Raw genomic sequence first — 22,918 nt, forward strand, 5'->3', positions numbered from 1 at the left:
ATGTAAAGCAACACATCCATAAATCAGCGAACTGTGGACACGCCGCCAACATGACACTTTTTAACACATTATAATAAAAAAATCTGAATTGTGTTTTAAACTGAACCTAAACTGGCACACTCAGAAGAACCATAATATTAATATTAAATCTTAAAAAAGAGGTAAACTATGTGCCCTTTAAAGTAAAATAACTACTGAAAGTTAGGTTAAATGCAACAAATAGTTAATTGAACACTCTTAGATTGTACCTAACCCTAATTTTATATTTGATTAAAGTTCATGTTAAAATATGTTGCGTTGCTACTTATAGGCATCTGAATGTTTACTCAAAGTCTATTCATAAACTGGATAACAACTACATGCAGACAATAACAACAAACATCTTGGTGGTCAATGTTCTGAAAACTTGTTGAGGATTTGTTGCATATCTACTAATACATTGTTGAACATCTGTTGAAGATTTGTTGCATATCTACTGATACACTGTTGAACATCTAGAACCTAAATTGGTAACACTTATCTTACCGAAAGTTTAATAAATGTTTACATGCTGTAGACATTGTATTGATTGCCTAAGAACATTTAAAGACAATCTACAGATACTATCCAGATGAAAGTAAACAGATAAGAACTTGAAAAGTAACTTACGGTCAGCAGACTATCTAAAGGGGGACCATCAAAATAAAGTGTTACCCGGTTCCTTTTCGTTGGCATTTTGTTGGAGGCATACAAAAAATCCATGACAAATGATTGCCGAAATGGCCCAGTGGCCAAGGGATAAGGCATCAACTTGGGCTTGGGATTGTTGGTTCAAATCCCATCTAGGTTGTCTTTTAAGGTCTCACTTCAATTTGGGAGCATTGTTTGGTGGATGAAACACGGTAGCTGTAAAAACCTTCTTGAGATGTGTTTGCATGTCATTAACTTCCTGCATTGCCATGCATATTACCTCTTATGACTAAAAGGGTAACGAGACACCTAACGCGAAAGGCCATTTCGAATCCTGCATGGTGCCTACAGAGAGGAGACTGTGTAAAAAGACAAAATGGTGCTTACATATAAAGCTGGTGGGTTGTTCAAGATCCGTAAACAAATCTAACAACCGAATCATTGCCGCTCCTTTTTTTGTCTGTATAGTTGTACATGTTAGACTGATTTAGATCAGAAGTCCACTAAATGTTCATTAAGTAAAGTCACAGCAAAAGCTGCTACAATTAACATAGAAACACCATGGATAGCACAGCACCGCTGCTTTTTCTATGACTGTCGTAGGGCTCGTCCGGGATTTGAACCCGGGACCTCTCGCACCCAAAGCGAGAATCATACCCCTAGACCAACGAGCCCAGTAGAAGCAGTCTTCAGTGCCACAAAAAATTCTGTGAGACCGATCCAATCTACTTTTTGTTCATGTTGTTTTTGTTACGTGTGTCAGCAACTCCCTGGAGGCATATTACAGTTCACAGTAAGTATAAAACAGTCCAGTGGCCTAATGGATAAGGCACCAGCCTTCGAAGCTGGGGATTGTGGGTTTAAAGTACCAACTGGGTTGTCTTTGATGCAGTTCCTTTTAAGTTGACTGTGCAAGACAATCCAGTATTACCTTTAAAAAGCTAGGTTCATACCCTTAGGTCAAAAAGACATGACAATGGAAAACTCCTCAGAGAAGCTGTTTTGTCATTAGGTGTACACATCACATTGTCTGAATGCAATATGGCATAGGGATCCTAAAGAACTGTTTTGTGAGTAACAAGAACTTCCTGAGCCATACATCAGATATGACAAAGGTTAATGTTGACCCAGTGGCCTAATGGATAAGGCATCAGCCTTCGAAGCTGGGGATTGTGGGTTCAAGTCCCATCTGGGTTGTCTTTGTTGGGTTACATTTAAGTTGTGTGAAACAATTCCGACTGGTCTTCTCAAAACTTAGGCGTGATGATCTGAGGACAATAGTTAGCTTCGAATTCTCAGACTTGCTGCACACTTCAAATAAGATTCATCCAATCTTGCTTGAATCTCACTGTCACGTTACAAACCTAAATGGTTCCGCTAAGCTTTGGTAATGGAGATCTTGACTTCAAGTACCCCGTGGCTTTCAAGCAATGCTTGTGCCGCTTTTTACAACCTCAGGCCATTTATGCCCCAACTGTGCTGCGTTCAATGTTGCCCACATTCAGCAGAAAAAGTCAAAGACTACCACCATGCGTAGTCGTGGCCGAGAGGTTAAGGCGATGGACTTGAAATCCATTGGGGTCTCCCCGCGCAGGTTCGAACCCTGCCGACTACGGAACAGCCAGCTGCTTTTGCTTTTTCTCTCTGTGAGAGGAACTGTGGCTTTTGCGACGTTTGGTTGTGGGCCTGCGTGTTTAATCCCATATTGAATAATTCAAGTCCAGCGACTAGTCGCAATTTAGCTTTTTTGTAGTCCCTACACTCTGATGTTGCTTAGAGAAACGTTCAATAAATCGACAGCAACATCTTGTACGGCTCATCAAGATTGGGATTTGATAGTTTTTTTTCCAAGTTGCCCAGTCCTTTTTGGCTGTTCCTTTGTGGCACATTTTCCCCACTCCATCTGCTTCTGGAGAGTTGCTTTATGCACAGCTCTTTTCAAGACTGATGCTAGCACAGTTCCAAAAGGCCCAGGCGAAATGTGCTTTTGGCCACGCTTTTGGACCATGGCTTTGGTAACACCTAATGACTTCAAGGTCTTTCACGGTCCAGCTCAGCAGTGGCATGGCACAGCTCTGAAAGCCATTTCCTGGAGGACGCCTGGATCTGTTTTTTTTAAGAGGACGCAGGTCTGTGCTGTGATGAGAAAGTGTTGTTAGAAATCCATTAGGGTTTCCCTGCGCAGGTTCGAATCCTGCCGACTACGTTGTTTTGCACGTCCACTTATGTTGTTGTTCTCTTTTCTTTCAAGCCTCCTATACGTAATTGGAATCCTCCTCTGCAACTCAGCAGAAAAAGTCAACGAGCTGCCACCTTGCGTAGTCGTGGCCGAGAGGTTAAGGCGATGGACTTGAAATCCATTGGGGTCTCCCCGCGCAAGTTCGAACCCTGCCGACTACGGAACAGCCAGCTGCTTTTGCTTTTTCTCTCTGTGAGAGGAACTGTGGCTTTTGCGACGTTTGGTTGCGGGCCTGCGTGTTTAATCCCATATTGAATAATTCAAGTCCAGCGACTAGTCGCAATTTAGCTTTTTTTGTAGTCCCTACACTCTGATGTTGCCTAGAGAAACGTTCAATAAATCGACAGCAACATCTTGTACGGCTCATCAAGATTGGGATTTGATAGTTTTTTTCCAAGTCGCCCAGTCCTTTTTGGCTGTCCCTTTGTGGCACATTTTCCCCACTCCATCTGCTTCTGGAGAGTTGCTTTATGCACAGCTCTTTTCAAGACTGATGCTAGCACAGTTCTAAAAGGCCCAGGCGAAATGTGCTTTTGGCCATGCTTTTGGACCATGGCTTTGGTAACACCTAATGACTTCAAGGTCTTTCACGGTGCAGCTCAGCAGTGGCATGGCACAGCTCTGAAACGCCGTTTCCTGGAGGACGCCTGCATCTGTTTTTTTTAAGAGGACGCAGGTCTGTGCTGTGATGAGAAAGTGTTGTTAGCCGGCAAGGGGCTTGCAGAGGTCCAACTCCGCAAACAGGTGCTTCAGCAGACAGGAGCCCGGATAGTTCAGTCGGTAGAGCATCAGACTTTTAATCTGAGGGTCCAGGGTTCAAGTCCCTGTTCAGGGCGAAGGCCTGTCTATTTGTCAGAGATCTCGTTGTTCTTTTCATATCACTTGGTGGCTGTCCATTGTGGTGTGGCCTGCGAGAGCACGTTGCTCTGAATTCAGATCATCAGCTTGTGTGGAAAGAGTGCCCATGAAGTTAGCTGAGTTTGTTGGATTAGAGAGCTATACTGTCCCTGCTTCCCAGAGATTGTACGGAAAAGTTGCACTAGAGCTAGTGCACCTTCCTCTACCCCTGTTGACCCTGTGCTTGGTTGCCACCTCAGCAGGAGAGAGAAAGTAGACGTCTGTAGTCGTGGCCGAGTGGTTTAAGGGCGATGGACTAGAAATCCATTGGGGTTTCCCCGCGCAGGTTAGAATCCTGCCGACTACGTTGTTTTGCACGTCCACTTATGTTGTTGTTCTCTTTTCTTTCAGCCTCCTATACGTAATTGGAATCCTCCTCTGCAACTCACAAACAAGCCCCTGTCACTTAGTGACCAGGCAGCTGTGTGGGTGAGCGACAGTGGTTTGCCGCGACCGTACAGTCATCCGTACTCTGTGTTGTGGCCAGAGAAATCCCAGTTTGAATCACGGTCACAAACCAGTGTCCCTTAGTGTCCAGGCAGCTGCAAAACTTATTGGTGAGCAAGCGGTGTGCCGTGATCGTATAGTGGTCAGTACTCTGTGTTGTGGCCGCAGCAACCCCGTTCGAATCCGGGTCACGCAGCGTGTTCCTGTTAACTGCGAGCAATGCTTGTGCCGCTTTTTACAACCTCAGGCCATTTATGCCCCAACTGTGCTGCGTTCAATGTTGCCCACATTCAGCAGAAAAAGTCAACAAGCTGCCACCTTGCGTAGTCGTGGCCGAGAGGTTAAGGCGATGGACTTGAAATCCATTGGGGTCTCCCCGCGCAGGTTCGAACCGCTGACTACGGAACAGCCAGCTGCTTTTGCTTTTTCTCTCTGTGAGAGGAACTGTGGCTTTTGCGACGTTTGGTTGCGGGCCTGCGTGTTTAATCCCATATTGAATAATTCAAGTCCAGCGACTAGTCGCAATTTAGCTTTTTTGTAGTCCTACACTCTGATGTGCCTAGAGAAACGTTCAATAAATCGACAGCAAAATCTTGTACGGCTCATCAAGATTGGGATTGATAGTTTTTTTCCAAGTCGCCCAGTCCGTTTTGGCTGTCCCTTTGTGGCACATTTTCCCCACTCCATCTGCTTCTGGAGAGTTGCTTTATGCACAGCTCTTTTCAGACTGATGCTAGCACAGTTCAAAAGGCCCAGGCGAAATGTGCTTTTTGGCCATGCTTTTGGACCATGGCTTTGGTAACACCTAATGACTTCAAGGTCTTTCACGGTGCAGCTCAGCAGTGGCATGGCACAGCTCTGAAACGCCGTTTCCTGGAGGACGCCTGCATCTGTTTTTTTAAGAGGATGCAGGTCTGTGCTGTGATGAGAAAGTGTTGTTAGCCGGCAAGGGGCTTGCAGAGGTCCAACTCCGCAAACAGGTGCTTCAGCATATAGGAGCCAGGATAGCTCAGTCGGTAGAGGCATCAGACTTTTAATCTGAGGGTCCAGGGTTCAAGTCCCTGTTCGGGCGAAAGTCCTGTCTATTTGTCAGAGACCTCGTTGTTCTTTTCATATCACTTGGTGGCTGTCCATGTGGTGTGGCCTGCGAGAGCACGTTGCTCTGAATTCAAATCATCAGCTTGTGTGGAAAGAGTGCCCATGAAGTTAGCTGAGTTTGTTGGATTAGAGAGAGCTATGCTGTCCCTGCTTCCCAGAGATTGTACGGAAAAGTTGCACTAGAGCTAGTGCACCTTCCTCTACCCCTGTTGACCCTGTGCTTGGTTGCCACCTCAGCAGGAGAGAGAAAGTAAACGTCTGTAGTCGTGGCCGAGTGGTTAAGGCGATGGACTAGAAATCCATTTGGGTTTCCCCGCGTAGGTTCGAATCCTGCCGACTACGTTGTTTTGCACGTCCACTTATGTTGTTGTTTCTCTTTTCTTTTCAAGCCTCCTATATGTAATTGGAATCCTCCACTCGCAACTCACAAACAAGCCCCTGTCACTTAGTGACCAGGCAGCTGTGGTGAGCGACAGTGGTTGCTGCGACGTACAGTCATCCGTACTCTGTGTTGTGGCCAGAGAAATCCCAGTTTGAATCACGGTCCACAAACCAGTGTCCCTTAGTGTCCCAGGCGCTGCAGAGCCTTACAGGTGAGCGAGCGGTGTGCCGTGATCGTATAGTGGTCAGTACTCCGTGTTGTGGCCGCAGCAACCCCGGTTCGGAATCCGGGTCACGGCAGCGTGTTCCTGTTAACTGCGAGCAATGCTTGTGCCGCTTTTTACAACCTCAGGCCATTTATGCCCCAAACTGTGCTGCGTTCAATGTTGCCCACATTGAGCAGAAAAAGTCAAGGAGCTGCCACCTTGCGTAGTCGTGGCCGAGAGGTTAAGGCGATGGACTTGAAATCCATTGGGGTTCTCCCCGCGCAGGTTCGAACCCTGCCGGACTACGGAACAGCCAGCTGCTTTTGCTTTTTCTCTCTGTGAGAGGAACTGTGGCTTTTGCGACGTCTTGGTTGCGGGCCTGCGTGTTTAATCCCATATTGAATAATTCAAGTCCAGCGACTAGTCGCAATTTAGCTTTTTTTGTAGTCCCTACACTCTGATGTTGCCTAGAGAAACGTTCAATAAATCGACAGCAACATCTTGTACGGCTCATCAAGATTGGGATTTGATAGTTTTTTTCCAAGTCGCCCAGTCCTTTTTGGCTGTCCCTTTGTGGCAACATTTTCCCCACTCCATCTGCTTCTGGAGAGTTGCTTTATGCACAGCTCTTTTCAAGACTGATGCTAGCACAGTTCTAAAAGGCCCAGGCGAAATGTGCTTTTGGCCATGCTTTTGGACCATGGCTTTGGTAACACCTAATGACTTCAAGGTCTTTCACGGTGCAGCTCAGCAGTGGCATGGCACAGCTATGAAACGCCGTTTCCTGGAGGACGCCTGCATCTGTTTTTTTAAGAGGACGCAGGTCTGTGCTGTGATGAGAAAGTGTTGTTAGCCGGCAAGGGGCTTGCAGAGGTCCAACTCCGCAAACAGGTTGCTTCAGCATATAGGAGCCCGGATAGCTCAGTCGGTAGAGCATCAGACTTTTAATCTGAGGGTCCAGGGTTCAAGTCCCTGTTCGGGCGAAGTCCTGTCTATTTGTCAGAGACCTCGTTGTTCTTTTCATATCACTTGGTGGCTGTCCATTGTGGTGTGGCCTGCGAGAGCACGTTGCTCTGAATTCAAATTCATCCAGCTTGTGTGGAAAGAGTGCCCATGAAGTTAGCTGAGTTTGTTGGATTAGAGAGCTATGCTGTCCCTGCTTCCCAGAGATTGTACGGAAAAGTTGCACTAGAGCTAGTGCACCTTCCTCTACCCCTGTTGACCCTGTGCTTGGTTGCCACCTCAGCAGGAGAGAGAAAGTAGACGTCTGTAGTCGTGGCCGAGTGGTTAAGGCGATAGACTAGAAATCCATTGGGGTTTCCCCGCGCAGGTTCGAATCATGCCGACTACGTTGTTTTGCACGTCCACTTATGTTGTTGTTCTCTTTTCTTTCAAGCCTCCTATATGTAATTGGAATCCTCCACTGCACCTCACAAACAAGCCCTGTCACTTAGTGACCAGGCAGCTGTGGGTGAGCGACAGTGGTTGCCGCGACCGTACAGTCATCCGTACTCTGTGTTGTGGCCAGAGAAATCCCAGTTTGAATCACGGTCACAAACCAGTGTCCCTTAGTGTCCAGGCAGCTGCAAAACCTATCGGTGAGCGAGCGGTGTGCCGTGATCGTATAATGGTCAGTACTCCGTGTTGTGGCCGCAGCAACCCCGGTTCGAATCCGGGTCACGGCAGCGTGTTCCTGTTAACTGCGAGCAATGCTTGTGCCGCTTTTACAACCTCAGGCCATTTATGCCCCAACTGTGCTGCGTTCAATGTTGCCCACATTGAGCAGAAAAAGTCAAGGAGCTGCCACCTTGCGTAGTCGTGGCCGAGAGGTTAAGGCGATGGACTTGAAATCCATTGGGGTCTCCCCGCGCAGGTTCGAACCCTGCCGACTACGGAACAGCCAGCTGCTTTTGCTTTTTCTCTCTGTGAGAGGAACTGTGGCTTTTGCGACGTTTGGTTGCGGGCCTGCGTGTTTAATCCCATATTGAATAATTCAAGTCCAGCGACTATTCGCAATTTAGCTTTTTTTGTAGTCCCTACACTCTGATGTTGCCTAGAGAAACGTTCAATAAATCGACAGCAACATCTTGTACGGCTCATCAAGATTGGGATTTGATAGTTTTTTTCCAAGTCGCCCAGTCCTTTTTGGCTGTCCCTTTGTGGCACATTTTCCCCACTCCATCTGCTTCTGGAGAGTTGCTTTATGCACAGCTCTTTTCAAGACTGATGCTAGCACAGTTCTAAAAGGCCCAGGCGAAATGTGCTTTTGGCCATGCTTTTGGACCATGGCTTTGGTAACACCTAATGACTTCAAGGTCTTTCACGGTGCAGCTCAGCAGTGGCATGGCACAGCTCTGAAACGCCGTTTCCTGGAGGACGCCTGCATCTGTTTTTTTTAAGAGGACGCAGGTCTGTGCTGTGATGAGAAAGTGTTGTTAGCCGGCAAGGGGCTTGCAGAGGTCCAACTCCGCAAACAGGTGCTTCAGCAGACAGGAGCCCGGATAGTTCAGTCGGTAGAGCATCAGACTTTTAATCTGAGGGTCCAGGGTTCAAGTCCCTGTTCAGGCGAAGGCCTGTCTATTTGTCAGAGATCTCGTTGTTCTTTTCATATCACTTGGTGGCTGTCCATTGTGGTGTGGCCTGCGAGAGCACGTTGCTCTGAATTCAGATCATCAGCTTGTGTGGAAAGAGTGCCCATGAAGTTAGCTGAGTTTGTTGGATTAGAGAGCTATACTGTCCCTGCTTCCCAGAGATTGTACGGAAAAGTTGCACTAGAGCTAGTGCACCTTCCTCTACCCCTGTTGACCCTGTGCTTGGTTGCCACCTCAGCAGGAGAGAGAAAGTAGACGTCTGTAGTCGTGGCCGAGTGGTAACGAGATACCTAACGCGAAAGGCCATTTTGAATCCTGCATGGTGCCTACAGAGAAGAGACTGTGTACAAAGACAAAAATGGTGCTTACATATAAAGCTGGTGGGTTGTTCAAGATCCATAAACAAATCTAACAACCGAATCATTGCCGCTCCTTTTTTTGTCTGTATAATTGTACATGTTAGACTGATTTAGATCAGAAGTCCACTAACTGTTCATTCACTAAAGTCACAGCAAAAGCTGCTACAATAAACATAGAAACACCATGGATAGCACAGCACCGCTGCTTTTTCTATGACTGTCGCAGGGCTCGTCCGGGATTTGAACCCGGGACCTCTCGCACTCAAAGCGAGAATCATACCCCTAGACCAACGAGCCCTGAAGAAGCAGTCTGGAGTGCCACAAAAAATTCTGTCAGACCAATCCAATCTACTCTTTGTTCATGTTGTTTTTGTTATGTGTGTCAGCAACTCCCTGGAGGCATATTACAGTTCACAGTAAGTATGAAACAGTCCAGTGGCCTAATGGATAAGGCACCAGCCTTCGAAGCTGGGGATTGTGGGTTTAAAGTACCAACTGGGTTGTCTTTGATGCAGTTCCTTTTAAGTTGACTGTGCAAGACAATCCAGTGTTACCTTTAAAAAGCTAGGTTCATACCCTTAGGTCAAAAAGACATGACAATGGAAAACTCCTCAGAGAAGCTGTTTTGTCATTAGGTGTACACATCAGATCATCTGAATGTAATATTGCATAGGGATCCTAAAGTACTGTTTTCTGAGTAACAAGAACTTCCTGAGCCATACATCCGATACGACAAAGGCTAGTATTGGCTTAATGGATAAGGCATCAGCCTTTAAAGCTGGGGATTGTTGGTTCAAGTCCCATCTGGGTTGTCTTTGTTGGGTTACATTTAAGCTGTGTGAAACAATTCCGACTGGTCCTCTCAAAACTTAGGTGTGATGATCTGAGGACAATAGTTAGCTTTGAATTCTCAGACTTGCTGCACACTGGCATCGAGATCCTAAAGTGCAGTTTTCCATGCGTTGGCATCTTATTGAAGGCATACAAAAGATCCATGTCAAATGATTGGCCTAAGGGATAAGACATCAGCCTCCGGGGCTTGGGATTGTGGATTCAAGTCCCATCTGGGTTGCCTTTGAAGGTCTCACTTCAGTTTGGGAGCAATTTTTGGTGGATGAAACACGGTAGCTGTGAAAACCTTCTTGAGATGTGTTTGCATGTCATCAACTTCCTGCATTGCCATGCATATTACCTGTTATGACTAAAAGGGTAACGAAATACCTAACGCGAAAGGCCATTTTGAATCCTGCATGGTGCCTACAGAAAAGAGACTGTGTACAAAGACAAAAATGATGCTTACATATAAAGCTGGTGGGTTGTTCAAGATCCATAAACAAATCTAACAACCGAATCATTGCCGCTCCTTTTTTTGTCTGTATAATTGTACATGTTAGACTGATTTAGATCAGAAGTCCACTAACTGTTCATTCACTAAAGTCACAGCAAAAGCTGCTACAATTAACATAGAAACACCATAAATAGCACAGCTCCGCCTCTTTTTCTATGACAGGCGTTTTAAAAAAAATTTTCTATTACAGAAACAACGCCCTTATCACCTCAAATGTTTACCTGTTTTTTTTTTTTTTGTTTTTTTTTTCTTCCCGTTTCTGCTCCGGGGCACCAGCAGCAGAAAAGACACCAGCAGCAGAGCTGTGACACGGGAAGTTTATTCGCTGCCAAATGAAGGAATTCAAAAAGCTTACAGCACCTGGTATTCCCAGGCGGTCTCCCATCCAAGTACTAACCAGGCCCAAGCCTGCTTTGCTTCCGAGTTCAGATGAGATCAGGCATTGCCTTTTTTTTTTTTCAATTAAAATAATTTCAATTACAATTCCACACCGTAAAGCACAATACAGTACACATTAAAATATCATGTGGAATCAAAACATTAAAACTGTGGTAAATTCCAGTTCATTTTCTTAAAAACTTGACATGCTTTGTCCGTCAAAATTTTGTGCAGTTCTCCTAATGTTTTCTCGTTTTTATAATATATATACAGTTTTTCCACATATCCTTCCATTTTCCTCCTTAAAATTGTCCATACATCCATCACAATTTTCTCCTTTTTTTGCCACAATTCTTCTTTCCCACATTGCATTCTTCATCAGCATGATACATAGGTTGACAATTTTCTTATTTTCATTTTTCTTATTCCATCCCAACATCAATACTCTGCTCCATTCTGTTTCATTTTCATCCCAGTCTCCAAGTAGTCCTTTAATTAAAACTTTACAATCTTTTAAAAAACTTTCCAATTCTTGACAATATAAAAACATGTGTAAAAAACCCTCTTCCTCTTTTTGACATACTTTACATATTCCACTTTGTTCCATCCCTATCTTGTTTAAAATGACATCTGAAAAGATTGCTTTGTGCCTTATTAAAAATTCTAGACATTCGACTTTTGTTTCTACATACCTTCCTTTCATGTTTCCCCATATTTCATTTGCTTTTACATTGTATTTTCCATCCAGTATTTGTTTGCTGTTGGTTCTTTAAAAACTTTCACTCTAAAAAAACAATAAATATTCTTCACAGTACATTCTTTAAAATCATGTGTTTTTTCTCCTATTTTCACATACACTTCATTTGTTTCTTTTTCTTTTTCAAAATTATCTATGCTTCGTATCCATTCTTTCGGAATTGCCTGTTTAATTATGTCAAGATTTTTCTCAATTTCCCTTCTGTTGTATTCCTCTTTCGCCTCATCCATTGTGTCTATAACATATTGTTCAGTTAAAAAGCCTTCTTTAAATTCATATAAAATGTCCCTTACTTTTAAAATCCCAACTTCTATCCATTTCTTAAAAAATAAAACCTTCCCTTGACTTAAAATGCACTGCACAAAAAAAGTTAAAATAGCATCCTGTTCCCTTGAAGGCCAAAGAATGACAGTAACTCTGGGTTTTCCAGCACACTGGTAAGAAAACGGCCGGTTAGCTCAGTTGATTAGAGCGTGGTGCTAATAACGCCAAGGTTGCGGGTTCGATACCCGTACTGGCCAAACTTTTACTCTCTTATGCCTCAGATGCACTTAAGGGCTCAGCTTGGTCTCACAGACATCCCTGCTGCAGGAAAGCTGTATCATGGCAGCCGAAATAGCTCAGTTGGGAGAGCGTTAGACTGAAGATCTAAAGGTCCCTGGTTCGATCCCGGGTTTCGGCAAAGCAATGTTGTTGTTCTGTTTTGGGCACAGGGTCAGTTGAATGAAAGTCACCCAAAAAGCCTAGCCGCTTCACCCTTAAGTCCACCTGCTTCCATTTGACCAAAACGCTATCTTTCTCCCAGGTGGTCAGATCGCTTTTGGTGATGATTCCTATGGCCTAATCGACAGCACTCTGCTATATATTTAGTGCTTTGATTTCCCACTGCGGACGCACCATCGAATAAAAGAAAACTGTGACTTGATAGGGCTTCTGAAGGATTGCAATGATTAGTACTATACAGAACCGGCCAAGCTGACGTAAGGAAATTCGCTCTAAACCCTCCAGGTGCAACCAGCTTTGCAATAAAAGCCAGTGTGAAAGGCATGAAAACAGAAGTGGATAATGCGGGCATCGATCCAGATACCTCTCTCATGCATGCTAAGCGACCGTTCTACCATTTAAGCTAATTCCCCTTTTCACAATCAAAATTCAAAATCACATGAACATTTTAGACGTGGTCGAAAAAGAAAAAATAAGATCACATCTGTTCTGTGGTGGCTTCTTTGCCCTGCCTGCCATTTAGTCGTCAAATTGCCTAGAATGGCGTGCTTTTCTTTGGAAGGCCCTACCTAGTAATGCTCCAGTAAATGTGTGAGGAGCCCTGCTGCTAATGACGAGTTACTCAGAAATCAATGCACATTGGCCTTGCCTTGGATGGACCTTCTGCTACTTTCCTGCAAGGCCAGTCTTTTAATTCATCATCTTCATCTCGGGCAGCAGCTCTACACCATCTTGAGGTTCCATAATGTAATGGATAGCACTCTGCATCCAGCGATCTAAATTCAAATCTAGATGGGACCTGTTTTTTTTTTTTTTTGCCAGCACCGCACAAAAATGCTAAAATAGCATTCTGTTCCCTTGAAGGCCAGAGAATAACAGTTACTATGGGTTTTCTAGGACCCTCAAGTCCAGCTGCTTCACCCTCAAGTCCACCTGCTTCCATTTGACCAAAACGCTATCTTTCTCCCAGGTGGTCAGATCGCTTTTGGTGATGATTCCTATGGCCTAATCGACAGCACTCTGCTATATATTTAGTGCTTTGATTCCCACTGCGGACGCGCCATCGAATAAAAGAAAACTGTGACTTGATAGGGCTTCTGAAGGATTGCAATGATTAGTACTATACAGAACCGGCAAAGCTGACGTAAGGAAATTCGCTCTAAACCCTCCAGGTGCAACCAGCTTTGCAATAAAAGCCACTGTGAAAGGCATGAAAACAGAAGTGGATAATGCGGGCATCGATCCAGATACCTCTCTCATGCATGCTAAGCGACCGTTCTACCATTTAAGCTAATTCCCCTTTTCACAATCAAAATTGAACATTTTAGACGTGGTCGAAAAAGAAAAAATAAGATCACATCTGTTCTGTGGTGGCTTCTTTGCCCTGCCTGCCATTTAGTCGTCAAATTGCCTAGAATGGCGTGCTTTTCTTTTGAAGGCCCTACCTAGTAATGCTCCAGTAAATGTGTGAGGAGCCCTGCATGCCGAATGACGAGTTACTCAGAAATCAATGCACATTGGCCTTGCCTTGGATGGACCTTCTGCTACTTTCCTGCAAGGCCATTTTTTTAAATTCATCATCTTCATGTCGGCCAGCAGCTCTATATCATCTAAAGGTTCCATGGTGTAATGGTTAGCACTCTGCATCCAGCGATCTAAATTCAAATCTAGATGGGACCTGTTTTTTTTTTTTTTTGCCAGCACCGCACAAAAAAGCTAAAATAGCATTCTGTTCCCTTAAAGGCCAGAGAATAACAGTTACTATGGGTTTTCTAGGACCCTCAAGTCCAGCTGCTTCACCCTCAAGTCCACCTGCTTCCATTTGACCAAAACGCTATCTTTCTCCCAGGTGGTCACATCGCTTCTGGTGATGATTCCTATGGGCTAATCGACAGCACTCTGATATATATTTAGTGCTTTGATTTCCCACTGCGGACGCGCCATCGAATAAAAGAAAACTGTGACTTGATAGGGCTTCTGAAGGATTGCAATGTTTAGTACTACACAGAACCGGCAAAGCTGACGTAAGGAAATTCGCTCTAAACCCTCCAGGTGCAACCAGCTTTGCAATAAAAGCCACTGTGAAAGGCATGAAAACACAAGTGGAGAATGCGGGCATCGATCCCGCTACTTCTCGCATGCTAAGCGACCGGTCTACCATTCAAGCTAATTCCCCTTTTCACAATCAGAATTGAACATTTTAGACGTGGTCGAAAAAGAAAAAATAAGATCACATCTGTTCTGTGGTGGCTTCTTTGCCCTGCCTGCCATTTAGTCGTCAAATTGCCTAGAATGGCGTGCTTTTCTTTTGAAGGCCCTACCTAGTCCTGCTCCAGTAAATGTGTGAGGAGCCCTGCATGCCGAATGACGAGTTACTCAGAAATCAATGCACATTGGCCTTGCCTTGGATGGACCTTCTGCTACTTTCCTGCAAGGCCATTTTTTTTAATTCATCATCTTCATGTCGGCCAGCAGCTCTATATCATCTAAAGGTTCCATGGTGTAATGGTTAGCACTCTGGACTCTGAATCCAGTGATCCGAGTTCAAATCTCGGTGGGACCTGTTTTTATTTTTCCAGCACTGCACAAAAAAAGTTAAAACAGCATCCTGTTCCCTTGAAGGCCAAAGAATGACAGTAACTCTGGGTTTTCCAGCACACTGGTAAAAAAACGGCCGGTTAGCTCAGTTGGTTAGAGCGTGGTGCTAATAACGCCAAGGTCGCGGGTTCGATACCCGTTCTGGCCACATTTTTACTCTCTTATGCCTCAGATGCACTTAAGGGCTCAGCTTGGTCTCACAGACATCCCTGCTGCAGGAAAGCTGTGTCATGGCAGCCGAAATAGCTCAGTTGGGAGAGCGTTAGACTGAAGATCTAAAGGTCCCTGCTTTGATCTGGGGTTTCGGCAAAGCGATGTTGTTGTTCTGTTTTGGGCACAGGGTCAGTTGAATGAAAGTCACCCAAAAAGCCTAGCCGCTTCACCCTTAAGTCCACCTGCTTCCATTTGACCAAAACGCTATCTTTCTCCCAGGTGGTCAGATCGCTTTTGGTGATGATTCCTATGGCCTAATCGACAGCACTCTGCTTTATATTTAGTGCTTTGATTTCCCACTGCGGACGCACCATCGAATAAAAGAAAACTGTGACTTGATAGGGCTTCTGAAGGATTGCAATGATTAGCACTATACAGAACCGGCCAAGCTGACGTAAGGAAATTCGCTCTAAACCCTCCAGGTGCAACCAGCTTTGCAATAAAAGCCAGTGTGAAAGGCATGAAAACAGAAGTGGATAATGCGGGCATCGATCCAGATACCTCTCTCATGCATGCTAAGCGACCGTTCTACCATTTAAGCTAATTCCCCTTTTCACAATCAAAATTGAACATTTTAGACGTGGTCGAAAAAGAAAAATTAGATCACATCTGTTCTGTGGTGGCTTCTTTGCCCTGCCTGCCATTTAGTCGTCAAATTGCCTAGAATGGCGTGCTTTTCTTTGGAAGGCCCTACCTAGTAATGCTCCAGTAAATGTGTGAGGGGCCCTGCTGCTAATGACGAGTTACTCAGAAATCAATGCACATTGGCCTTGCCTTGGATGGACCTTCTGCTACTTTCCTGCAAGGTCAGTCTTTTAATTCATCATCTTCATCTCGGGCAGCAGCTCTACACCATCTTGAGGTTCCATAATGTAATGGATAGCACTCTGCATCCAGCGATCTAAATTAAAATCTAGATGGGACCTGTTTTTTTTTTTTTTTTTTGCCAGCACCTCACAAAAAAGCTAAAATAGCATTCTGTTCCCTTGAAGGCCAGAGAATAACAGTTACTATGGGTTTTCTAGGACCCTCAAGTCCAGCTGCTTCACCCTCAAGTCCACCTGCTTCCATTTGACCAAAACGCTATCTTTCTCCCAGGTGGTCACATCGCTTCTGGTGATGATTCCTATGGGCTAATCGACAGCACTCTGATATATATTTAGTGCTTTGATTTCCCACTGCGGACGCGCCATCGAATAAAAGAAAACTGTGACTTGATAGGGCTTCTGAAGGATTGCAATGATTAGTACTACACAGAACCGGCAAAGCTGACGTAAGGAAATTCGCTCTAAACCCTCCAGGTGCAACCAGCTTTGCAATAAAAGCCACTGTGAAAGGCATGAAAACACAAGTGGAGAATGCGGGCATCGATCCGGCTACTTCTCGCATGCTAAGCGACCGGTCTACCATTTAAGCTAATTCCCCTTTTCACAATCAGAATTGAACATTTTAGACGTGGTCGAAAAAGAAAAAATAAGATCACATCTGTTCTGTGGTGGCTTCTTTGCCCTGCCTGCCATTTAGTCGTCAAATTGCCTAGAATGGCGTGCTTTTCTTTTGAAGGCCCTACCTAGTCCTGCTCCAGTAAATGTGTGAGGAGCCCTGCATGCCGAATGACGAGTTACTCAGAAATCAATGCACATTGGCCTTGCCTTGGATGGACCTTCTGCTACTTTCCTGCAAGGCCATTTTTTTTAATTCATCATCTTCATGTCGGCCAGCAGCTCTACATCATCTAAAGGTTCCATGGTGTAATGGTTAGCACTCTGGACTCTGAATCCAGTGATCCGAGTTCAAATCTCGGTGGGACCTGTTTTTATTTTGCCAGCACTGCACAAAAAAAGTTAAAATAGCATCCTGTTCCCTTGAAGGCCAAAGAATGACAGTAACTCTGGGTTTTCCAGCACACTGGTAAGAAAATGGCCGGTTAGCTCAGTTGGTTAGAGCGTGGTGCTAATAACGCCAAGGTCGCGGGTTCGATACCCGTACTGGCCAAATTTTTACTCTCTTATGCCTCAGATGCACTTATGGCCCGTTTCCACTGAGTGGTATGGTACGGTTCGGTTTGGTTTGGTACGCTTTTGTGGCCGTTTCCACTGTCAAAAAGCGTACCGAACCGAACCGTACCGTACCACTTTTTCGGCACCCTTTCGAAAGGGTACCAAAGACGAGAAAGGGTACCAAAAGGCGGAGCTAGACGCGCAGCTGAACGCTATTGGTTTACAGAGATACGTCATTCGCCTACGCAACAAGCCAGAATGAAAACAAAAAACCCGCCATGTTTGAAATACACAGCCGACGAGCCGAGACATTACAGCGGAATGATTTATACATATAATAACGAGCCATGGTCGACCTGGGCTCAAACAAACCTTGTCGTCGTCTTGATAAACAGCCACAAAGGCAAGAAGAAGAGCAGATTTACCCTGAGCCCCGTAGTTTTTTACGAGGCAGTCTGAGGCGCGAGCGGTTTCGCTTTCTTGCTAGCGTTCGCGCGCGTCTCTAACATTATAACTGAAATAACAAACTTCTTGAGCTGATGATAATAACCTGCGCTTGATTATTGATGTGCTTTTAAAACCCGATCCTGTCAGACACTGACAAACGCGAGAGTGAAGCGTGAAGAAACAAAGGAGAAGCCGGAAAAAAGGAGCACATTATTTTTTCAGCAAACATGAACAAAATGCCATGTATAACTAACTTATTATCTTCACATTTTGGACTATTATGAACTCAGATTGACGGAATTACTGACTAACAGAGGCTACGTGTGCTGCGGAAGATTACAGACACAGATGAGAGGTTTTCACTGACTAGGCTATAATTTGTATTGTTTTGAACCTAAATACGGACGAAAATGTCTGCTGTGTGTATTTCTTCTGTAGTTGGTAACATTTCGGAGACTGTAAGGGGCTGTTTGTGTTTATATATGTTCATTTATTTAGTTATTTAATATAATTACAGACGTTACAGCAGGCTGTTTCGCACTATCATTGGTCTGCAGTTATAATCAACTCATGTTCATAGAAAAATTACTAATAAACATTTCTACACAAGCATTTATGTGTATGAAGCATCTGTTTTGTGAGAAGTGCTTCTCATATGATATGTAAGTGACCTGTACAGCTTTATTGTAGACATTTCCTCGAGTGAGAATGACGTCGACTGAAACTGTCTGTCATACACCACGCCCACCAAAAGGGTACCCTTGTTAGTGGAAACGCAAGCCTGATAAAGGTGACCCGTACCAAACCGAACCAAACCGTACCGTACCGGTCAGTGGAAACGAGCCATTAAGGGCTCAGCTTGGTCTCACAGACATCCCTGCTGCAGGAAAGCTGTATCAAGGCAGCCGAAATAGCTCAGTTGGGAGAGCGTTAGACTGAAGATCTAAAGGTCCCTGGTTCGATCCCGGGTTTCGGCAAAGCAATGTTGTTGTTCTGTTTTGGGCACAGGGTCAGTTGAATGAAAGTCACCCAAAAAGCCTAGCCGCTTCACCCTTAAGTCCACCTGCTTCCATTTGACCAAAACGCTATCTTTCTCCCAGGTAGTCAGATCGCTTTTGGTGATGATTCCTATGGCCTAATCGACAGCACTGTGCTATATATTTAGTGCTTTGATTTCCCACTGCGGACGCACCATCGAATAAAAGAAAACTGTGACTTGATAGGGCTTCTGAAGGATTGCAATGATTAGTACTATACAGAACCGGCCAAGCTGACGTAAGGAAATTCGCTCTAAACCCTCCAGGTGCAACCAGCTTTGCAATAAAAGCCAGTGTGAAAGGCATGAAAACAGAAGTGGATAATGCGGGCATCGATCCAGATACCTCTCTCATGCATGCTAAGCGACCGTTCTACCATTTAAGCTAATTCCCCTTTTCACAATCAAAATTGAACATTTTAGACGTGGTCGAAAAAGAAAAAATAAGATCACATCTGTTCTGTGGTGGCTTCTTTGCCCTGCCTGCCATTTAGTCGTCAAATTGCCTAGAATGGCGTGCTTTTCTTTTGGAGGCCCTACCTAGTAATGCTCCAGTAAATGTGTGAGGAGCCCTGCATGCCGAATGACAAGTTACTCAGAAATCAATGCACATTGGCCTTGCCTTGGATGGACCTTCTGCTACTTTCCTGCAAGGCCAGTTTTTTAATTCATCATCTTCATCTCGGGCAGCAACTCTACACCATCTTGAGGTTCCATAATGTAATGGATAGCACTCTGCATCCAGCGATCTAAATTCAAATCTAGATGGGACCTGTTTTTTTTTTTTTTATGCCAGCACCGCACAAAAATGCTAAAATAGCATTCTATTCCCTTGAAGGCCAGAGAATAACAGTAACTATGGGTTTTCTAGGACCCTCAAGTCCAGCTGCTTCACCCTCAAGTCCACCTGCTTCCATTTGACCAAAACGCTATCTTTCTCCCAGGTGGTCACGTCGCTTCTGGTGATGATTCCTATGGGCTAATCGACAGCACTCTGTTATATATTTAGTGCTTTGATTTCCCACTGCGGACGCGCCATCAAATAAAAGAAAACTGTGACTGGATAGGGCTTCTAAAGGATTGCAATGATTAGTACTACACAGAACCGGCAAAGCTAACGTAAGGAAATTCGCTCTAAACCCTCCAGGTGCAACCAACTTTGCAATAAAAGCCACTGTGAAAGGCATAAAAACACAAGTGGAGAATGCAGGCATCGATCCCACTACTTCTCGCTTGCTAAGCGACCGGTCTACCATTTAAGCTAATTCCCCTTTACCCAATCAAAGTTGAACATTTTAGACGTGGTCGAAAAAGAAAAAATAAGATCACATCTGTTCTGTGGTGGCTTCTTTGCCCTGCCTGCCATTTAGTCGTCAAATTGCCTAGAATGGCGTGCTTTTCTTTTGAAGGCCCTACCTAGTCCTGCTCCAGTAAATGTGTGAGGAGCCCTGCATGCCGAATGACGAGTTACTCAGAAATCAATGCACATTGGCCTTGCCTTGGATGGACCTTCTGCTACTTTCCTGCAAGGCCATTTTTTTTAATTCATCATCTTCATGTCGGCCAGCAGCTCTATATCATCTAAAGGTTCCATGGTGTAATGGTTAGCACTCTGAATCCAGTGATCCGAGTTCAAATCTCGGTGGGACCTGTTTTCATTTTGCCAGCACTGCACAAAAAAAGTTAAAATAGCATCCTGTTCCCTTGAAGGCCAAAGAATGACAGTAACTCTGGGTTTTCCAGCACACTGGTAAGAAAACGGCCGGTTAGCTCAGTTGGTTAGAGCATGGTGCTAATAACGCCAAGGTCGCGGGTTCGATACCCGTACTGGCCAAATTTTTACTCTCAGATGCACTTAAGGGCTCAGCTTGGTCTCACAGACATCGCTGCTGCAGAAAAGCTGTGTCATGGCAGCCGAAATAGCTCAGTTGGGAGAGCGTTAGACTGAAGATCTAAAGGTCCCTGGTTCGATCCCGGGTTTCGGCAAAGCAATGTTGTTGTTCTGTTTTGGGCACAGGGTCAGTTGAATGAAAGTCACCCAAAAAGCCTAGCCGCTTCACCCTTAAGTCCACCTGCTTCCATTTGACCAAAACGCTATCTTTCTCCCAGGTGGTCACATCGCTTCTGGTGATGATTCCTATGGCCTAATCGACAGCACTCTGCTATATATTTAGTGCTTTGATTTCCCACTGCGGACGCGCCATCGAATAAAAGAAAACTGTGACTTGATAGGGCTTCTGAAGGATTGCAATGATTAGTACTATACAGAACCGGCAAAGCTGACGTAAGGAAATTCGCTCTAAACCCTCCAGGTGCAACCAGCTTTGCAATAAAAGCCAGTGTGAAAGGCATGAAAACAGAAGTGGATAATGCAGGCATCGATCCAGATACCTCTCTCATGCATGCTAAGCGACCGTTCTACCATTTAAGCTAATTCCCCTTTTCACAATCAAAATTGAACATTTTAGATGTGGTCGAAAAAGAAAAAATAAGATCACATCTGTTCTGTGGTGGCTTCTTTGCCCTGCCTGCCATTTAGTCGTCAAATTGCCTGGAATGGCGTGCTTTTCTTTTGAAGGCCCTACCTAGTAATGCTCCAGTAAATGTGTGAGGAGCCCTGCATGGCGAATGACGAGTTACTCAGAAATCAATGCACATTGGCCTTGCCTTGGATGGACCTTCTGCTACTTTCCTGCAAGGCCAGTCTTTTAATTCATCATCTTCATCTCGGGCAGCAGCTCTACACCATCTTGAGGTTCCATAATGTAATGGATAGCACTCTGCATCCAGCGATCTAAATTCAAATCTAGATGGGACCTGTTTTTTTTTTTTTTGCCAGCACTGCACAAAAAAAGCTAAAATAGCATTCTATTCCCTTGAAGGCCAGAGAATAACAGTAACTATGGGTTTTCTAGGACCCTCAAGTCCAGCTGCTTCACCCTCAAGTCCACCTGCTTCCATTTGACCAAAACGCTATCTTTCTCCCAGGTGGTCACATCGCTTCTGGTGATGATTCCTATGGGCTAATCGACAGCACTCTGCTATATATTTAGTGCTTTGATTTCCCACTGCGGACGCGCCATCAAATAAAAGAAAACTGTGACTGGATAGGGCTTCTGAAGGATTGCAATGATTAGTACTACACAGAACCGGCAAAGCTGACGTAAGGAAATTCGCTCTAAACCCTCCAGGTGCAACCAGCTTTGCAATAAAAGCCACTGTGAAAGGCATGAAAACACAAGTGGAGAATGCGGGTATCGATCCCGCTACTTCTCGCATGCTAAGCGACCGGTCTACCATTTAAGCTAATTCCCCTTTTTACAATCAAAATTGAACATTTTAGACGTGGTCGAAAAAGAAAAAATAAGATCACATCTGTTCTGTGGTGGCTTCTTTGCCCTGCCTGCCATTTAGTCGTCAAATTGCCTAGAATGGCGTGCTTTTCTTTTGAAGGCCCTACCTAGTCCTGCTCCAGTAAATGTGTGAGGAGCCCTGCATGCCGAATGACGAGTTACTCAGAAATCAATGCACATTGGCCTTGCCTTGGATGGACCTTCTGCTACTTTCCTGCAAGGCCATTTTTTTAATTCATCTTCTTCATGTCGGCCAGCAGCTCTATATCATATAAAGGTTCCGTGGTGTAATGGTTAGCACTCTGGACTCTGAATCCAGTAAACCGAGTTCAAATCTCGGTGGGACCTGTTTCATTTTGCCAGCACTGCACAAAAAAAGTTAAAATAGCATCCTGTTCCCTTGAAGGCCAAAGAATGACAGTAACTCTGGGTTTTCCAGCACACTGGTAAGAAAACGGCCGGTTAGCTCAGTTGGTTAGAGTGTGGTGCTAATAACGCCAAGGTCGCGGGTTCGATACTTGTACTGGCTAAATTTTTACTCTCTTATACCTCAGATGCACTTAAGGGCTCAGCTTGGTCTCACAGACATCCCTGCTGCAGGAAAGCTGTGTCATGGCAGCCGAAATAGCTCAGTTGGGAGAGCGTTAGACTGAAGATCTAAAGGTCCCTGGTTTGATCCGGGGTTTCGGCAAAGCAATGTTGTTGTTCTGTTTTGGGCACAGGGTCAGTTGAATGAAAGTCACCCAAAAAGCCTAGCCGCTTCACCCTTAAGTCCACCTGCTTCCATTTGACCAAAACGCTATCTTTCTCCCAGGTGGTCACATCGCTTCTGGTGATGATTCCTATGGCCTAATCGACAGCACTCTGCTATATATTTAGTGCTTTGATTTCCCACTGCGGACGCGCCATCGAATAAAAGAAAACTGTGACTTGATAGGGCTTCTGAAGGATTGCAATGATTAGTACTATACAGAACCGGCAAAGCTGACGTAAGGAAATTCGCTCTAAACCCTCCAGGTGCAACCAGCTTTGCAATAAAAGCCAGTGTGAAAGGCATGAAAACAGAAGTGGATAATGCGGGCATCGATCCAGATACCTCTCTCATGCATGCTAAGCGACCGTTCTACCATTTAAGCTAATTCCCCTTTTCACAATCAAAATTGAACATTTTAGACGTG

General features: G+C 44.8%; 20 non-coding genes across 20 annotated transcripts; 18 read left to right on the plus strand and 2 right to left on the minus strand.

Annotated features, from left to right (window-relative positions):
- Positions 1-1,271: 1,271 nt before the first annotated feature.
- trnap-ugg (transfer RNA proline (anticodon UGG)) lies at positions 1,272-1,343 on the minus strand. The gene has a single exon. It is a non-coding gene; the product is annotated as a tRNA-Pro (tRNA).
- Positions 1,344-1,793: 450 nt separating this feature from the next.
- On the plus strand, positions 1,794-1,866 carry trnar-ucg (transfer RNA arginine (anticodon UCG)). The gene has a single exon. It is a non-coding gene; the product is annotated as a tRNA-Arg (tRNA).
- A 336-nt stretch (positions 1,867-2,202) lies between these two features.
- On the plus strand, positions 2,203-2,284 carry trnas-uga (transfer RNA serine (anticodon UGA)). The gene has a single exon. It is a non-coding gene; the product is annotated as a tRNA-Ser (tRNA).
- A 703-nt stretch (positions 2,285-2,987) lies between these two features.
- On the plus strand, positions 2,988-3,069 carry trnas-uga (transfer RNA serine (anticodon UGA)). Its single transcript has one exon. It is a non-coding gene; the product is annotated as a tRNA-Ser (tRNA).
- Positions 3,070-6,160: 3,091 nt separating this feature from the next.
- trnas-uga (transfer RNA serine (anticodon UGA)) lies at positions 6,161-6,244 on the plus strand. Its single transcript has one exon. It is a non-coding gene; the product is annotated as a tRNA-Ser (tRNA).
- A 603-nt stretch (positions 6,245-6,847) lies between these two features.
- On the plus strand, positions 6,848-6,920 carry trnak-uuu (transfer RNA lysine (anticodon UUU)). Its single transcript has one exon. It is a non-coding gene; the product is annotated as a tRNA-Lys (tRNA).
- An 829-nt stretch (positions 6,921-7,749) lies between these two features.
- On the plus strand, positions 7,750-7,831 carry trnas-uga (transfer RNA serine (anticodon UGA)). Its single transcript has one exon. It is a non-coding gene; the product is annotated as a tRNA-Ser (tRNA).
- A 1,281-nt stretch (positions 7,832-9,112) lies between these two features.
- Positions 9,113-9,184, minus strand: trnas-uga (transfer RNA serine (anticodon UGA)). The gene has a single exon. It is a non-coding gene; the product is annotated as a tRNA-Ser (tRNA).
- A 2,633-nt stretch (positions 9,185-11,817) lies between these two features.
- Positions 11,818-11,891, plus strand: trnai-aau (transfer RNA isoleucine (anticodon AAU)). Its single transcript has one exon. It is a non-coding gene; the product is annotated as a tRNA-Ile (tRNA).
- An 88-nt stretch (positions 11,892-11,979) lies between these two features.
- trnaf-gaa (transfer RNA phenylalanine (anticodon GAA)) lies at positions 11,980-12,052 on the plus strand. The gene has a single exon. It is a non-coding gene; the product is annotated as a tRNA-Phe (tRNA).
- Positions 12,053-14,584: 2,532 nt separating this feature from the next.
- Positions 14,585-14,656, plus strand: trnaq-cug (transfer RNA glutamine (anticodon CUG)). Its single transcript has one exon. It is a non-coding gene; the product is annotated as a tRNA-Gln (tRNA).
- A 109-nt stretch (positions 14,657-14,765) lies between these two features.
- On the plus strand, positions 14,766-14,839 carry trnai-aau (transfer RNA isoleucine (anticodon AAU)). The gene has a single exon. It is a non-coding gene; the product is annotated as a tRNA-Ile (tRNA).
- A 1,805-nt stretch (positions 14,840-16,644) lies between these two features.
- trnaq-cug (transfer RNA glutamine (anticodon CUG)) lies at positions 16,645-16,716 on the plus strand. The gene has a single exon. It is a non-coding gene; the product is annotated as a tRNA-Gln (tRNA).
- A 109-nt stretch (positions 16,717-16,825) lies between these two features.
- Positions 16,826-16,899, plus strand: trnai-aau (transfer RNA isoleucine (anticodon AAU)). Its single transcript has one exon. It is a non-coding gene; the product is annotated as a tRNA-Ile (tRNA).
- Positions 16,900-18,255: 1,356 nt separating this feature from the next.
- trnaf-gaa (transfer RNA phenylalanine (anticodon GAA)) lies at positions 18,256-18,328 on the plus strand. Its single transcript has one exon. It is a non-coding gene; the product is annotated as a tRNA-Phe (tRNA).
- A 1,819-nt stretch (positions 18,329-20,147) lies between these two features.
- trnai-aau (transfer RNA isoleucine (anticodon AAU)) lies at positions 20,148-20,221 on the plus strand. The gene has a single exon. It is a non-coding gene; the product is annotated as a tRNA-Ile (tRNA).
- A 79-nt stretch (positions 20,222-20,300) lies between these two features.
- trnaf-gaa (transfer RNA phenylalanine (anticodon GAA)) lies at positions 20,301-20,373 on the plus strand. The gene has a single exon. It is a non-coding gene; the product is annotated as a tRNA-Phe (tRNA).
- Positions 20,374-22,016: 1,643 nt separating this feature from the next.
- trnaq-cug (transfer RNA glutamine (anticodon CUG)) lies at positions 22,017-22,088 on the plus strand. The gene has a single exon. It is a non-coding gene; the product is annotated as a tRNA-Gln (tRNA).
- A 108-nt stretch (positions 22,089-22,196) lies between these two features.
- On the plus strand, positions 22,197-22,270 carry trnai-aau (transfer RNA isoleucine (anticodon AAU)). Its single transcript has one exon. It is a non-coding gene; the product is annotated as a tRNA-Ile (tRNA).
- Positions 22,271-22,358: 88 nt separating this feature from the next.
- trnaf-gaa (transfer RNA phenylalanine (anticodon GAA)) lies at positions 22,359-22,431 on the plus strand. The gene has a single exon. It is a non-coding gene; the product is annotated as a tRNA-Phe (tRNA).
- The last annotated feature ends 487 nt before the right edge of the window (positions 22,432-22,918 follow it).

This window comes from Danio aesculapii, chromosome 4 (assembly GCF_903798145.1).
Source record: "Danio aesculapii chromosome 4, fDanAes4.1, whole genome shotgun sequence".
NCBI lineage: Eukaryota > Metazoa > Chordata > Actinopteri > Cypriniformes > Danionidae > Danio > Danio aesculapii.